This window comes from Copadichromis virginalis, linkage group LG7 (genome assembly GCF_057382275.1).
Source record: "Copadichromis virginalis isolate Kocher_CV1m ecotype Utaka linkage group LG7, C_Virginalis_male_GT1.1, whole genome shotgun sequence".
NCBI classification, from domain to species: Eukaryota; Metazoa; Chordata; class Actinopteri; order Cichliformes; family Cichlidae; genus Copadichromis; species Copadichromis virginalis.
This window is the reverse complement of record NC_140624.1, coordinates 26,860,142-26,878,690: the sequence shown is the minus strand read 5'-3', so window position 1 is coordinate 26,878,690 and position 18,549 is coordinate 26,860,142. Positions and strand designations below refer to the sequence as shown.

At 40.6% G+C, this 18,549-nt stretch overlaps 1 protein-coding gene across 1 annotated transcript in view; it reads left to right on the top strand.

Moving 5' to 3' along the window:
• Positions 1-18,549, top strand: part of dnajc24 (DnaJ (Hsp40) homolog, subfamily C, member 24) — a 412,088-nt gene that overhangs the window by 68,510 nt on the left and 325,029 nt on the right. The window lies entirely within an intron of this gene.

Genomic DNA, 18,549 nt, shown 5'->3' with positions numbered 1-18,549 from the left:
TGTTTAGTTTTCCAACAACCTCTTTCTTCTATTCTTTCCTTCACTTAGTTTCTTCTTGACTGAAGAGACAAGTGCACAGAGATAGAGACACAGAGCTGGTCCTCTGAGAAGGAGGAGAGAGAGAGGAGGACAAGTGGGAGGGCTGTGCCAGTGAGAGAGAAAATGGGGACCAAGAGTGGAAAAGATGGGGAGGAGGGTTTGAACGGTATGGGCTAAGTTTGCATGTGTTACTCTGATTTATTGGGTAAAATTGGCAAACATTTAAAGAGATAGTGCTTTAAATTGTTACAACTGCATGCACATGCTTTGGACAGGCGGGTTTTGACCTGGATTGCTTCAGTGGTTCGTGCAGCGGATTTGAAAAGGTAAAAAAAGCTTGGACTGTTAAACATGATTAAACCTGTTGTCACTGCCTCCCCGAGTTTCGTGTGCCTTTTGTGTTTCTTTAGGTCTCTTCACTAAAAAGTCATGAGGGGTGACGAATTTGGCAATATGAACTACATATGTTCTGTGTTACTAATTTCTATTTCTCATCTAAGCATGTCTTAGTTTTGTACTTTACTATTTGGCCTTGAAGCACTTTTAGTCATTTAATCATGTTGAAATGAGGGGAAAGTTATATTTTTCACTTCAACTACACCCTCTGGCCATGGAGTAAAAAAGTTCGTACGGTCTTCCATTGTGTGCTCCAGTTTGAAGAAAAATGATAAAGTACTATTGAAAAAAAACGCACACCCTTTAAAGTTAAAACTGAAATATTTTATTTATTAACTGACTACAACAAGCTTGTGTCACTGAATTGCATTTAAGTAATATTGACTTAACAGTAAATGCAAAAGATTGTTTCACTGTTGATGTGGCTGCTCTGTTGGAAGTGTGTGAGCTGTAATGTTACACGTAAAATTCTCTGCAAACAGGGAAGGAAGTGGGAGGAATACCAGGGTCTCAGGGAAGGTGAGTAGGCAGGAAGTATCACAGGCAAAAGTAAGTCCAAATCCAGAAAGTGTTTAATTCAGCCAGAGGATTCATCAGTCACATGTACCAGGGACTGTAGAGGATAAGACAAGAATCCAAGCACAGCTCAAAAAAGAAGGTAGACAGTGAATAAAATACCGCTACTGGAGTGCTGTGATCTGTCAGAGGATGGTGAAGCACACAGGTCCTTAAATCCACTGGAGGTAATGAAGAAAAAGAGAAAAGGTTTAGCAGCTAACCCTCAGCAGCAGCTGATGATGCCACGCCTCCTGGTGGAGCTTCCAGGGGCTTACAGAACGAGAGAGAGCAGTTTCAGTGTGTTACACACACACACACACACACACACACACACACACACACACACACACACACACACACACACACACACATAAATTCTGCTTTTAAATAGCCCAGGAACCACGAGTAAGCCAGCAGTCCGTAAACAAAACAATCTGCTGGAGTCAAATGTTACTATATTGTGATGGATTTCAAATTATGTTCTTTTGCCTCTTTTTTTCCCAATTCTTGATTCAACAGAGACACTAATATGGACCAAATTATTTAAGATCTCTGAATTTAGAGGCAGGAAATTAGAGGTCATCTGTGCCTTTTTGTTTTTAAGACAGTTCCACAGTTGAACTAATCGTTGTCTCATTTATAGCTGTAGCTGCACATAGTGACATGTCTGTGGAAAGGTTTTCAGAAATTTTTCTATCATGGTTAAAATTTTATTTGTAAATAAATTCTTGAAGTCATAACTAGTTAAAGGAAGGTTTGGCTCAACAGAGCTCTCACTCTTTGTTAGACTGGCCACGGTACCGAAAATAAACCTGGGGTTGTTCTTATGTTCATCAATCACTGATAAATAATGAGAGGTCCTAGATTTACACAAGTTTTGCTAATTTCTTTGTTTTGTTTTTAATACAGCAAGAAGGCTTTTTCTGGGCTAATCGAAGGAAAGATTTTCTTTTGTTTGTTTTAAGATGCATGTTTATTATACCAGGGAGTCAAACACTTCTGATTTGACACTTTCTTTTTAGAGTATAGAAGGTGGTATGCAGTGAGGGTATAATGCTGTTAATGAGATAATCGAACTCTGTTGGAATAGAGTTTAGGTAGCTTCTCTGCATGGTGTTGGCCCATGGCATTGAACAAAACTGGAATTACTTCCTTAAGTTACAGCACTTTCAGAAAGACATCTACTGTAATGAAATTTATTCTCCACTGCTGTGTAATAACATTTCAATTTATAGTATGAATTAAGAAATTAGTGAAAAGAAGATTTTCAGGGAATCTCGTTAAGTTTTCTGTCAGGTTTACAGAAAACCAGGATCAAACGCAGGACTTCCTGATTTGAGAGAGTGAGTGAGAACAAACAATCAAAACTGTGCAAATAGTCCAAAGAACATGGTTTCCTCCATGGCAATTTCCTGACTCCCGTGCGGTGAATCACTCACGAGGTGTCATAATATGTACAAATCTTTCAACAATATTTACAAATGTGCTCAGCTCCCTCCACACTCTCCCTTCAGGTCTCCTGACCTCACCGATGATGGACAAAGACAGATTCACCTGTGCAAGCTGGTGTTTACTGACCGTGTCCCTAAACAAGCCAGCGTTGACTGAAGCTCAGCCACTCAGTTAAGTAGTGAGAGAGTGACGAGGCTCATCAGCAGCAGGTGAGTATGATTACTGGCAGGTGTAGCTGGCTTCAGCTCAGGAAAACACCGTCACACACACAAACACAAAGACAGAGAGGGAAATGAGGGACAGCAAACCCAAAACAAAACAGACGTGGCAGGTTGACCGGCGGGGACTGGTGGTCCGTGACATTTTCAGTTGTTATGTCATATATCAGAGCAAGATCCAGAGTATGATTAAATTGGTCAGTGGGCTCATTTACATTTTGAGAGAAGCCAAATGAGTATAATAATAGATTAAATACAGTGTTGAGGCTATCATTTTCAGCGTCTACATGAATGTTAAAAACACCCACTGTAATTATTTTATCTGAGCACTACATAAGATGAAATGTGAGACTTCAAATAGAATCTCGGAGTGAGGACCAGGTTAAACGACAAAATAAATTTATCAGAACAGAGATGCCAATAACCGGAGCTTTTGGCTGAGTTGGTAAAAATGATTTAAACATTTCATATTACACCTTCCATTCTGAAGTTGCCCTGCTGGGTTTCCTCTGGGCTCTGCCGCAGTCCAAAGATTTAAGTGAGGTCGTGTTAATTGGTGATTCTAAACTGGCTGTTGGTGTGAATGTGAGTGTGAATGATTGTCTGCTTGTCCGTGTTGGCCCTGAGACAGACTGGCAACCTGTCCAGAGTATACAATGACTCTTTGGCAGCTGGGATAGGCATCAGCACCACATTATCCTGAAGTGCAAAGAGGAAGAAGAAAGAAGGAAGGATGGATGATAACACAAGTGAAAATCAACTTTATTAAAACTTAAGTTCTAAATCTTATGAATTCATGCAGCTTCATACAGCAGGGTACCCCTAGCGACGGACTGAAACCGAAGCATGTTATTTTCATACCAGCTCGGTCAGCGCCCAGGTTAACAATGACTGCCTCTAGTTTTTTTGACTTACAGGGTTCCAGTGACCAGGAGGTTTGGGGTAGGTATGGTGTTAAGGAAAGAAATGTGAAAGGACAGACGGTAGTAAAATTGAATTGAATTAAATCGTATTCTGAATTGAGTGAAGGCAGAGGCAAGAATTAAATGGTTCCATTTAATTCAGTTGCTCATTTGCTTAGACAGCAGTTGTCGTTCTTCTCTCCTGGATCACCTGGAGCTTTCTTTAGGTGCCTTCCCAGCTTTGACAAATGCCCAGCTGGGACAACCATATTTACTCAGGGCCTTTTTGATATGATGTTCTTCTGCTTCACTGCTGAGGTATCTGTGGTGATGGTGTTCGCTCTGTGTTGTAGCATCCTGATGACACCCAGTTTGTGCTCCAGTGGATGATGAGAGTCAAACCTTAAATACTGATTCTTATGTGTTGGTTTACGGTACACATCAACTTATAAATGTCCCTCATTACTGATGGAAATCTCACAGTCTAAGAAGGCTAACCTGCCACTTTTCATATCCTTCCTGGTGAATTTGATTTGTTGGTCCACCGAGTTAATGTGATCCGTGAATTGTGGTATGTCCTGAGATCTGATTTTCACCCAGGTGTCATCCACATACCTGAACCATCAACACACCTGTCATTCTCACCTGTTTGTGATCTGGGATATTCAGCCAGCAGTATTTAAGAGCAGCGCACGCAACTTTTCTTTGCCAGTTCGTCTGCTAACCCACATTAGTATTAGGCCATCTTTTGCTTCTTGTGATTAATCGTGGGTTTGTTACCTCCTTCTCCATTCTACAGCAAACTAAGCCATAAAAAACCATCTGCTACATCTGTCCCATCTCCTTACCACAGTCCCACTCCTAACCTCTCTCTCCCCCTGTTTCAGAGACCCTTGTTCAAGTTTCACGCACCATGCATATTTCCCTTGTGTACAGCATTCACTTGTGTTTATAAATGAAGTAACCCTGATTCCTGCAATCCTGTCTGAGTCTGCATTTAGGATCACATTCACGTAGCCCACCTTCACAAGTGCAATAGATTTGCAAAGGTCTGTATGGGCTAGCAACTAATTGTGAAATGAACGTAAACTCTCCTTGTTCTTCAGTAGACTAGAACACAGCACCTTCTTCCTGTCTTTACTTTTGTTGATCTCGTCCCAGACACATCTGGCCAATGAGCAGACTGAACATTCTCACGTTGTTCGTACGGATGCATTTTGGTTCGCTTGGATTTTCTCTTTGTGAAAACAAACCAAACCACAGGAAACTACAAGTTTACAAACTCATCAACTGATTTGCACATGCTTTGCCACAGTGACACCTGGGAATGGTTGGTGATATTATGGTAAATGGTAAATGGCCTGTATTTATATAGCGCTTTACTAGTCCCTAAGGACCCCAAAGCGCTTTACATATCCAGTCATCCACCCATTCACACACACATTCACACACTGGTGATGGCAAGCTACATTGTAGCCACAGCCACCCTGGGGCGCACTGACAGAGGCGAGGCTGCCAGACACTGGCGCCACCGGGCCCTCTGACCACCACCAGTAGGCAACGGGTGAAGTGTCTTGCCCAAGGACACAACGACCGAGACTGTCCAAGCCGAGGCTCGAACCGGCAACCTTCCGATTACAAGGCGAACTCCCAACTCTTGAGCCACGTCCTGTTTGTGGCACATTAGTATATGTGAGGGGGCAAACTCCTCAAGATGGGTGGTGACCATGGTGGCCATTTAGAAGTCGGCCATCTTGGATACAACTTTTGTTTTTTCAATAGGAAGAGGGCCATGTGACACATCAAACTTATTGGTAATGTCACAAGAAAAACAATGGTGTTCTTGGTTTCAACGTAACTTTATTCTTTCATGAGTTATTTACAAGTTTCTGACCACTTATAAAATGTGTTCAATGTGCTGCCCATTGTGTTGGATTGTCAATGCAACCCTCTTCTCCCACTCTTCACACACTGATAGCAACACCACAGGAGAAATGCCAGCACAGGGATCCAGTATCCGTAGTTTCAGGTGCTGCACATCTCGTATCTTCACACCATAGACAATTGCCTTCAGATGACCCCAAAGATAAAAGTCTAAGGGGGTCAGTTCGGGAGACCTTGGGAGCCATTCAACTGGCCCACGACGACCAATCCACTTTCCAGGAAACTGTTCATCTAGGAATGCTCGGACCTGGCACCCATAATGTGGTGGTGCACCATCTTGCTGGAAAAACGCTGAAAGGATGTTCGACTAATGCCCCTCTCCAGTGACATGCGGCGAGCGCTACACTGTGGGCTCTTGCTGAATGAAGCTAGGACAGCCACTGATGTTTCTTCATTAGTGACAGTTTGCTGTCTGAACCAGTTTCACGAAACTTAGCAAGCAGTTTGCTAACTGTAGCATGGGAGATGGGTGGTCTCGTAGGGTGTCTTGCATTGAAATCTGCTGCAATGACCCGGTTACTGCGTTCACCAGATATCAACACAATTTCGATCCGCTCCTCACGTGTTAACCTCTTCGACATGTCAATGGCTGTGAACAAAGAGAAACTTGTAAATAACTCGTGAAAGAATAAAGTTACGTTGAAACCAAGCACACCATTGTTTTTCTTGTGACATTACCAATAAGTTTGATGTGTCACATGGCCCTCTTCCTATTGAAAAAACAAAAGTTGTATCCAAGATGGCCACCATGGTCACCACCCATCTTGAGGAGTTTGCCCCCTCACATATACTAATGTGCCACAAACAGGACTTTCATATCACCAACCATTCCCATTTTATTATGGTGTATCCATATAAATGGCCCGCCCTGTATGCTGTCCTTTATTCTCTGCCAGAATCAGCAATTATCAGGAGAAAGTTATTATTGGCATTCCATTTTTAAACTTGTTACTAATTTAACCAGTTGGGGTCTAAGTTGTCACTTCAGAATCAGAATCAGAATCAGAATACTTTATTGATCCCTGGGGGAAATTATTTTTTGTTACAGTGCTCCATTTTAAACCAACATTAAGACAAGACAGACAATACGCTAACTAAGAATAGTACAATATATACATATATATACATACATACATACATAAGTCACTCATAAATAAATAGTTGGAAAAGAAACATGTGTAGTTGTAGCAGCAAACAGTGTGTTAAGTGGATGCGTTGTACAGGGAGATGGCCACAGGCAGGAATGATTTCCTGTGTCGTTCAGTGGTGCTTTTCGGTAATCTCAGTCTCTCACTGAACGTGCTCCTGTGACTGACCAACATGTCATGGAGTGGGTGGGAGGTGTTATCCAACATTGTCTTTATCTTGGACAGCATCCGCCTCTCCGACACCACCTTGAGGGAGTCCAGCTCCATCCCCACAACATTGCTGGCCTTACGGATTAGTTTATTAAGTCTGTTGGCATCTGCGACCCTCAGCCTGCTCCCCCAGCATGCAACAGCATAGAGGATCGCACTGGCCACCACAGACTCATAGAAAATCCTCAGCATTTTCTGGCAGATGTTGAAGGACCTCAGTCGCCTCAAAAAATAGAGACGACTCTGGCCCTTCCTGTAAAGTGCTGTGGTGTTTTTAGCCCAGTCCAGTTTATTGTCAATGTGTACTCCAAGGTATTTATAGTCCTCCACAATGTCAACACTGACCCCCTGGATTGAAACAGGGGTCAAGTGTTTCCTGGTCTTCCTGAAGTCCACGATCAGTTCCTTGGTCTTTGCCACGTTGAGCTGCAGATGATTCTGCTCACACCACGTGACAAAGGAGTCGACCACAGCCCGGTACTCTGTCTCATCATCCCTGCTGATGCATCCAACCACCGCAGAGTCATCAGAAAACTTCTGAAGATGGCAGGTCTCTGTGCAGTGGCTGAAATCTGTGGTGTAGAGGGTGAAGAGGAAGGGGGAGAGGACAGTCCCCTGTGGTGCCCCTGTGTTGCTGATCACCTTGTCAGACACACACTGTGGGAGACGTACATATTGTGGTCTTCCTGTCAGGTAATCAACAATCCAGGACACCAGAGAAGCATCCACCTGCATCGCTGCTAACTTATCACCCAGGAGGGTCGGCCTGATGGTGTTGAAAGCACTGGAAAAGTCAAAAAACATGACCCTCACAGTGCTCGCCGGCTGGTCCAGATGGGTGTAGACACGATTGAGCAGGTAGATGATGGCGTCCTCAGTTCCGAGACGAGGCTGATAAGCGAACTGAAGGGGATCCAGGTGTGGTCTTACTATGGGTCGCAGCTGGTCCAGGATGAGCCTTTCCAGGGTCTTCATGATGTGGGAGGTCAATGCCACGGGCCTGTAATCCTGGGGGCCACTGGGACGTGGCGTCTTTGGTACAGGGACGAGGCATGATGTCTTCCACATCACCGGGACCCTCTGCAGACTCAGACTCAGCATAAACAGTTTATGAAAGACTCCACACAGCTGGGGGGCACAGGCCTTGAGGACAAGGGGACTCACTCCGTCTGGTCCAGCAGACTTGCCTGAGTGAAGTCTCCTCATTTGCATCTCAACCTGGTATTGAGTGAAGGTGATGGGTGGGGGAGGGGTGTCAGGAATCTCACAGGAGGCAACATGTGAAGAGAGAGGCTGGCACAGTGGTGTGGTTCTGGATTCCAGGCTGACTACAGGTGAGGTTGTGGGGGTGGGAGCAGACACTGTGGTGTCGAATCTATTGAAAAACAGATTCAACTCATTGGCTCTATTCTCACCTCCCTCAGTTCCCCTGCTGTTGGTTGGCCTGAATCCAGTGATGGTCTTCATGCCCCTCCACACCTCTCTCATGCTGTTCTGCTGGAGTTTCCACTCCACCTTCCACTTGTAATGATCACAGTCCTAGCTTTAACCCTAATAACACTAGGCAATCAGAATATCTAATTTTTGTTTTTTATTAATTTAATCTCCCTTGTCTTGGCAACCGGGGAACTGACACACATCAAAAACTATTCTATTTTTTTCTTTTTTCTTTTTTACCATATCCCTATATTTTGGAGAAGGCCCTCTCTAAAATATAGGGATAGGCTGTGTTTAGGGTTACCAACTATGATCAATATGACTTCAGAGAATTACATGTTCACCAGGTATCATTGATCAGAACAAATCACTTATAATGGGTGATTGTAGAAACAGGAAAAGATCTAAAAGGATAGAACCAACAGTAAACCGTTTTTAAACATTCCTACCTGATTGTCACATAACTCGCAGAAAAAGCAGCATCACTGTCACCACAGAACAGATGAGTAGACCTACAATTACTGCTGCTGTCAGAGGTCTGCTTCCTATCTGCAGATGAAGGGTAGATTAATTCACTAGCACTCTCTGATGGACAGTAGCTGAAAGAAGAGACAACAACCGCTTGACCCTGGCTGACAGAAACACATGTCAACACTCTGCTCTCTGTCCTCAGCTCCTCCTTCTCCACCCCAGCCACTATTTCTCCTCTATCTTTTTTATTCACCCTTACCTCCCCCTCTACCCTACCTACCCTACCTTTTTAAACACCTTTCCTGTTTGCGCTTCTATTTCGGTCACCTCTACTCCTACAACTATTTCTGCCTTTCATATAGATATTATTTTTTTTATTTCTACTTTCCTCCACCTCCATGTCCTCCCTATCCTCCTCCTCATGTATCAGAATCTGAGATTCTGTCTGATGCTGACAGGTAACAACTAATTACAGATAATCGTCTAAATGGACAGTAATTAGTTGAAGGAGGGAGGGGTTGGAGTTCTTCTTTACAATATTGTGAGTTGGTGCCTAGCCTTTGACTTGCTTTGGTAAGTCCATCACCTAGAACCACCGTACATATGTACTTAAACACATGCATGCACACTGCTTTTATTATGTTACTTTCATGCTTTCAAGAACATTGTGTAATTTCATTTGGCAATTCCAACATTCACATAATGTTAAAAATGCCAAATGCCTGCTTTTACAAATACAGCTATAATGTTGCGCAAAAAATAAATAAATAGTTGCAATCAAGGAAAAATGGCAATTCTTTTGGATTGACTGATGACTTTCAGTGACCAAGCATGCTGACCTTCCCATTTCAGATAGTCATTCATTTATGTTAGCATTAGCTGTCTTGCCAGCTCAAGCTAGCTATTCAAATCTTCCCTGACATGGCAGACAGCAAACTACCACTCAGAATGTGTCCCTGTAGTTGCGATATCTCAGGATCAGACACCTATAATAGTAACGTGCCTCATCTTCAACACACCCCAGCACTATTTCCACACTGAGATCATGTGAACACTCTCTCTTTACACTGAAAAGTTTTTGCCAATGATGACTTCAGCTGAGGCGCCAATGATTGAGGCAGCCACACTGGACAACAGTTGTGGTGACAAGATAAATGCTGTCTTTCCATTGCTGGAATATGCTGAAGCAGCTGTGAAGCTGTGATTCCTCCGAGTGAGCCTCAACACACCTTGTATCAGATGAGACAATGGATTCTTCGCACCCTCTGGCAAGGTTTCTTTGGGACAAGAGACTTGTGGAGATAATGTTTTCTCCATTGGTAACCTTTGGTAATAGGCTGCGCAAAGCAAATGCGTAACTAAGCATTTGGTGCCAGTATTCTCCAAATGCACTGAAAACCCATTTTGGTCTTCAAACCCTTTTCAAGGAGCAGCCTCATTTGAACATCTTGAAATAAAGGAGCTATAGGAGGAGTGAAGTGTGGGCCCACACACCTAGGCAGTGTCAGTCAGATGATGTTTTCTGTCAATGCAGGAGTCTGCATAGTCCTAGTTATCTCACTATGGAGATGTGGTTGAAAGAGAACTTGAAAGTACTAATCTTGTAACCCCTGTTCTTAGATAACTTCATTGATGTGTCTTTCTAGAATACTCTCTTCATATAAAATGGGGAGGAGGTCATTCAATACTACAAGAGGCAAACTCCTTTTATAGGGAAAGCAATAGCTTTGCCTTGATAAAATTAATTTCAGCACACACAAATATATCAACAGCAGTGATCACAAAACGGTGTATAACTGAATACAGTAGTGAGATCTTTAACCAGGTCTTCCCATTAACACCTGACCTGTCCAGAGGTTCAGTCAATGAGCTCGTCAATAGCTTCAATGTTAAAATGTTAAATGTAATGGACACTATTGCTCCCATTAAGGTGAAGGTTATCTCTGGAAGGAAAAAGTCTCCATGGAAAAACTGTAGGAAAGCTGAGCGCAGATGGAGAAAAAACAAACCTCCAGGTTCATTATGACATCTATAAAGAGAAACTTCACAATTATAATTTACAACTGAGCAGTGCAAGAAGGTCCTACTTCTTTGACATCATCACCAAAAACAGTTGACAGGCTAACAAACCCTCCTGTGTCAGTGGCAGCTGCACTTCATTCAACCATGGCCTGCAATGACTTTGCCAAATTCTTCACAGAAAAAATCCAAAAGATTAGACAAGCAGTTGGAACATCAACAGCAGATCCAGGATATGTACTGTGTCCACCGAAAAGCTGTTTAAACACCATCAAACAGTTTCACCCTATTAACAGCAAAGACCTGGAGGACATCTTAGGTCAACTGAACTCCTCCTCTTGCTGCTTAGATGTCCTGCCAACAAGTTTTTTCAAAGAGGTCTCAAAGACTTTGGAGTCAGACCTGTTACAGATCGTCAACTTTTCTTTAATATCAGGCGTGTTTCCAGAACCACTAAAAACTGCTGTAATTAAACCTATACTGAAAAAGGACAATCTTGACAAGACACAAATGAACAACTACAGGCCGATCTCAAATCTCCCATTTTTAAGTAAGATCATTGAAAAAGCAGTTTCTTAACAGCTCAATTACTTCTTAACACAGAATAACTGCTATGATGCCTTCCAGTCAGGTTTTAGACAGAACCACAGCACTGAAACCGCTCTGACCAAAGTGTTCAATGACATATGTCTGAATACAGACAGTGGAAAAATGTCAGTCTTAGTTTTACTGGATCTCAGTGCAGCATTTGATACAGTTGACCACAACATATTACTCAAACAACTGGAGAACTGGGCAGGTCTTTCAGGAACTGTACTAAACTGGTTCAAAACATATTTAGAAAACAGGAAATACTTTGTATCAATAGGTAACTTCACATCTGAGCAGACAAGTATCACATGTGGAGTTCCCCAAGGTTCCATCATGGGACCTCTTCTGTTTAACATTTACATGCTCCCACTGGTACAGATTATAAAGAACAACAAAATAAACTATCATAGCTATGCAGATGACACACAATGTCACCAGGAGACTGAGGCCCTGTACAGGCTCTTGGTAAATGCATTGAGGAAATCAATGACTGGTTGTGCCACAATTTTCTTCAGCTAAACAAAAACAAAACTGAGGTAATAGTCTTTGGCGCCAAAGAAAAACGATTACAGGTCACCAGAGAACTTCAATCTATACACCTAAAAACCACAAACCAGGCGACCACAAAATTTGGGTGTAGTGATGGATGCAGACCTGAACTTAGAAAAACACATTAAGACAATAAGAAAATCAGCTTACTATCACCTCAAGAATATTTCAAGGATAAAAGATCTGATGTCTCAACAGGACCTGGAAAAACTAGTCCATGCATTCATTTTTAGTAGGCTTGATTACTGTAACAGCATCTTTACAGGTCTACCTAAAAAATCAGTCAGACAACTACAGCTCATTCAGAACTCTGCTGCTCGAGTCCTCACTAAGACCAAAAAAGTGGACCACATCAGTCCAGCTCTGAGGTCTTTACACTGGCTGCCTGTCCGTCAGAGGATAGACTTTAAAGTTCTGATGCTGGTCTATAAAGCTCTGAATGGTTTAGGACCAAAATACATCAGTGACCCCCTGACCCAGTATGAACCTTCCAGATGCCTCAGGTCATCTGGATCCGGTTTTTTATCAGTTCCCAGAGTCAGAACCAGACACGGAGAAGCTGCATTCAGCTTTTATGCTCCTTATATCTGGAACAAACTCCCAGAAAGCCTCAGATCAGCTGAAACACTCAGTTTATTTAAATCTAGGTTGAAGACTCACCTGTTCTCAGCTGCATTTGAATAAAACACCAAATCCACACTTTTAAGCTTAAATTTCAAAACTTACATTTTAACTACTGATTTTATCTACTGTCATGCTTTGTGTTTGTTTTTGTTTTTAATGTCTCTGTAAAGCACTTTGAATCACCTTGTTGTTGAATTGTGCTATATATAGCCATTTGTATCTAGAATCAGTCAGCTCTCTTTTTTGGTCTTGCACCTCATTAAAAACAAGTTCTGTTTTTCTTTACACTGGCACGCCAAAAATAAAGACTTACTTTGGTTTGAAACATTTAATTCTACTTCCTAATCAGATATAGCAGGGACCCACAACTTGATCAAAGCATAAATATAAGTCAGGCATCATAACAGGACAATTCTTAAATAAACATTGTATATAACATGAGAGTTATTATTATCAATCACATTAGAGAGACTGTGTGAATACTGCTATAAAAAACTATCTAAAAGAGTGTCAATTGTGTACCTAGCTAATCAAGGTTGAAACCCTGTCTCTTAAAACATGTTCTCATACAGCTGAAGTTCATTCTCTGCAATCGCTTTCTGAAGCCCTACAGTAAATACTTCATTTACAAATTAACACAATTTTAATAAAAAATTAACATGGGGTAATTTGAATCTTAAAACAATCCAAAGGTATTTGCTGAAATAGGCTTAGAGAAATTTAAGTATATGATCATTCTGTAGTTTGTCGTATTGCTTTGTATTAGGTGATTATTGGTCAATCTCGAACCTTCCTTTTATCTCAAAAATTCTTGAAAGAGTAAAACAGCTAATTGATCATCTGCAAAGAAATGGTTAATTCAAAGAGTTTCAGTCAGGTTTCAGAATTCATCCTAGTACAGAAACAGCATTACTGAAGGTTACAAATTGTCTTCTTATGGCCTCTGAAAGTGAACTCATATCTGTGCTTGTCCTGCTAGACCTCAGCACACCATTTATTACTGCTGACCACAATATTTCATAGATTAGAGCAATATGCTGGAATTAAAGGTGCTGCAGTGTTTTCCATCAAATCTATTTAATAGACTCCAGTTTGTTCATGTAAATGGAGAATGCTCTTCAACCACTAAAGTTAACTATGGAGTTCCATGCTAGGACCAATTCTGTTTTAATTATACATCTTTCCCTTTAGAAGGCAAAACATACTTTTACTGCTATGCAGACTCAGTGCCAAGCTGAAGTAAAGACAGTGTGTTACATTAGCAAGCTATTGCTACTGAGCTTCAGTTTGGTATACTTTCAGATGCAACATGTACCATTGTGCCTGCTGCAGATTGTCCTTAGTCCTTAACAGTCCTTTTTCCTTCCTCAAAACACTTATTAATGCTTCCACAACAATTTTAGTATGTTCCTACATCCACGGTGCTTATTAAGGGTTTAACGCTGGTTTGTCTTGTACGGTCCATTTGCCATCCTTCACCAGGTACGAACAATAAATGGTCCATTTCCTGAATTGTCTCTTGTTGCTTACTCTTTAAGTAAAGTCTCCACCTTCTCTTCCAAAAGGTTGAAAATTCCACATCCTTCTAAAATGGGCCCGGGAGCCACCGCCAGTCCCCTCTGGGGGCTTCCCCAAACGTCAGCTCAATTTATGTTAAAGCCATTCACCTTTATCTACTAAAAGCACTGTCAAACTTTGAGGACGTTGGCCCACCTAGTAAAAGAAAGATTTACAAATGTATGAGGTGATTTGTGTGCAACTTTTGAGGACTCACAAGAACATACGCCAGTCCACACACAAATACGAAGCAAGTTTGCTGGCACGTTCAACTCCTTTTCAAATGCATGCATCCAAGATGGAAAAAATAGTGATTGTTTATGTAATAATTTTGATATTATCAGTTTCACTGATAGTATTATAATTATCAGGAATTGCATTTTTGTTTATTAAAATTCATAATGACATTTTCTTCCTTTGCAAGTCAGAAAAATAGAAATTTAGTTTCAATATTTAGATGGTAACTGATACTGATACTTAAGTAACACTTGTTATTTCCCTGCAATAGCTGTTGGATAAAAACACTGTTTGGAATTAATGCACAGCAAAATTGAAGGGCATACGAACAGAAACCCTTCCCTCCAACAGACAAAGAGATGGGGGAGGTCTTTGTCTGTTGGTTCCTTGTCTATTAGAGGGGACGTCTGTATAGTTGTAAGTTGAGAAGTGGAGTATTTAACTATTTTCTTCTTGATAGTCTTGCTACAAAACATTTGTTTATTTATTTTATTTTTGGCCTTTTATTGACAGAGACAGTGAAGACATGATATACGGCAACACAAAACATTTGTTGACACTTGCCTTTCTGCCTTTTATCACCTTCCTTGTTATTCTTTTTCACATAGGCTAACTGAAATTGTAGACATGTTAGTATGTATAGCAGCTTGAGCAACTTGGGGAGATATCAATCCATCCATCAGCTATATCCATCTTTTTAAGGGTTGTAGACTACGTAAGATTATGGTAAATGGCCTGTATTTATATAGCGCTTTACTAGTCCCTAAGGACCCCAAAGCGCTTTACATATCCAGTCATCCACCCATTCACGCACTGGTGATGGCAAGCTACATTGTAGCCACAGCCACCCTGGGGCGCACTGACAGAGGCGAGGCTGCCGGACACTGGCGCCACCGGGCCCTCTGACCACCAGCACTAGGCAACGGGTGAAGTGTCTTGCCCAAGGACACAACGACCAAGACTGTCCAAGCCGGGACTCGAACCTGCAACCTTCTGATTACAAGGCGAACTCCCAACTCTTGAGCCACGATCATCATGTCATATACTGTGGACATGATGCCAGTCTGTCATGCTTACATCCAGGCCTGTTGCAAACCTACATGTGACAACTAACCTTTCCTGCATGTTTCTGTGCTATAGTGAGGCTGATCCATCTGGAGAGAAGTGTTCAAACTTGGGAGAGCTCTCTCCCTCTCCTTTGCCTCAAAAATGTTACAAATGCGTACAATATGATGCACAAGTAAGTATGATGCATGTAAGATATAAAAATGTGCAGTTATTTGTGCGTAGCGCTTGAGGACTCACAACCACACACTCCAATCCACACGCATACCAAGGAATCAGACCACACCTAAAACCTTTACAAAAGTTTGCATCCAAACCTAAATAAATACAGTAGTGATTATTTATGCATAAAGTGATTACCCACAATTTATGCAGTTGGGTTTTTTTTGCTCATTTGAGTCATGCCTTCACTAATTTGTTCCTGAAGCGTGCCAGCTCTAGACTTTTGTCCTCTCTTAAATTTTTATTTTGCAATTTTTTTAATGTACTTTTCATCGTTATATACTGAAATATTTTGTGTTTTAATTTTATGTCAGATAGAATTAAAGAAACATATTTAGTTATATTCATACAGCTCTCTGCACTGTAAGCCTAATGAAGTCAGAGATCTGATGTATTTTTTCTATAAATATATATATAGAATCACCACGTGATCCCCAGTCAGTCAGTATGATTTAATATGTAATATTAATGTCATTTACACCTCCTGGATGAAAACATGCAACAGTCACGCTAAAACCCATTTCATATTACTATCAAGACCTACTTGAGGTCAAATTGTACCATTAATGTAAATTTACTATCAGTAGTAGTAGCTGAAGTCAGTGTTGATTTGGATTTATATATCAGCATTTACAAAATGAATAACATTTATAAAATTAACTCAAATCATTTTGACAGAAAGCTTTAATGATTAATTCACCCAAGCTATAATAATCTTAATGTAATCCTGTGACATGACCTATTACATGCACAGACAAAGCCTGCAAATTACAGTGAAATATTCCTCTGTGTGTGTGTGTGTGTGTGTGTGTGTGTGTGTGTGTGTGTGTGTGTGTGTGTGTGTGTGTGTGTGTGTGTGTGTGTGTGTCCTAGGCATGCCTTCAGGCAAGCTTGTCAAGTTAAAAAAGTTTCTTTTCTGTAAACAGCCGTCCTTTTTGTCATTTTCATAGGTGTGTCATTCCCCCATTGATAAAAGCTGGAGACCAGGAAGCTGAGGGGGGAAGCACACCTGTGGGCAGTTTGTGTATTTGTGCTGTAGATATGCTTTGCTCTGATGGGAGCCCAACAGGAGACAAGCAGCAGAAAAGTTGAGTGCATTATACATGTTATACTATGCACATTATACACACAGGTAAATAAGCAACAACACTGTAATTCATCATCTCAACAGCTAAACTGCCTCCTGCTAACCATTATTATTGAGATATGTGATGGGAAGCAGCCTTTAACAACTCTTGTAGGATTTTAGTGAGAAAAAAAAAGACTTTAAAGAAAAGATTCTGGGAACTCGGAGAGGACCAACCCCCATCGATGCCAGGTTTGATTAAAACAGGCAATTTCAGAACATTCAGGTCTCACCACACCGTTTCAGATCAACACATATAAGAAATCAGTTGAATTGGCCAGGTGTGCTAGGTTTAACTAGTTGTTTTGCTAAGAACACAAATACAAGTTTTAAAAACCCATGTAGGCATCTGAAATTAACCATACTGCACAGTCCTCAAGCTCTTTAATTCTCTACAGTGTTTGTAATATTACATCTATACATTTTAATATACTTAATGATGTAGGCCTTGTTAAAAGTTATATTTTTATAGCTATGTGCTCCTATCTGTACTACTTTACTAACAGTTTTTTCTTTATTATTTTTGTTTGATTGCTTTACTGCACAGGTAGAATTATGTGGCGCCATCTTCATCCATTTTTTCTTTCATTCTTTGTGCCGTGGTGCTCCTGACACTGAGAGTCATCATTCATCTTTAGAGCTGTGACATCTTCTGTCTCAGTATGATGGGTGATCTCTCTCCTCACTTCAATGACTATTATCTTTAATTTGCAGAGTCTCAATTAACAGCTTATTGCAGGTCAGTGATTAACAATTAGTTGATTTTTTTAATGCAGAATATTTACAAGGAGGCTCACAGTGGTGCCCATAGCTTTAATATGAACAAAAATTTAGAGGCACAAACTTTTTTTTCCTTGCTTAATTTTATAACATGTTAAATGTTAGACATTTTCGCAATTAAATAATAATATTATATTGCATGATTTTTTTATTTTTGTTTTTTTAGATTCTTTTTTTCCCACATTTTTATCTTTATTGGATAGTGAAGCAGTAAAGACAGACACAAAAGTGGGGAAGAGAAGGGAAGGGGAAGACATTCAGCAAAGGGCTGCAGGTCAAACCCGGGTCTGGCCTCTCCACCAACGTGGGGTGTGGACCAAGCCCCATACTGCACCACTGACTCCCAAAATGCACTCAGCAGATTAATGTATAAACTAGGTGCATTTTATCACAACTACATATTCAATTCATTTCTATTTATAAAGTGCCAGATTACAACAGCTGCCATAAGGCCCTTCATATTTTAAGGTATATACCCTTCAATAATAGTGCTTGACTGTGCAACAGAACCCCTCAAATTAACAATATTGGAATTTTTGTGTGTCTGTAATGGTTAGTTTGTCATTTGCAATTTACTTGAATCAAAATGATATAATGCTAAATCATAAGTATGTTTGTTGTCCATGAATTCTTTTAAATATTTAATTAACTTTTAATTTTTTTTGCCAAAAAAAATTGGAAACGTAAAGCACGTGTTTTTATTACAGTGTTAAGTTTCAGTACTTGTATTCTTGAACACAAAAACATGTTTTATTGGTAGAACTTTGTGCTTGATTAGTTCTGAAATTCGGCGTCAATAAAAATATAAATTTTCATTTTAAATGTGTTTTTTTTTTAAGATTTCTAAAATATATTTATTTTCTTGTTTTTATGAGAACTGTTAATACATTTGTTAAGCACTGTATTGTTTAAAAATTAATTTGCTACATTTTAATGTAGTCTGTGTGTGATATTGTTGTTACCTATGATTTTAAAATAAAATAATAATGCTGCTATGCTCTAAT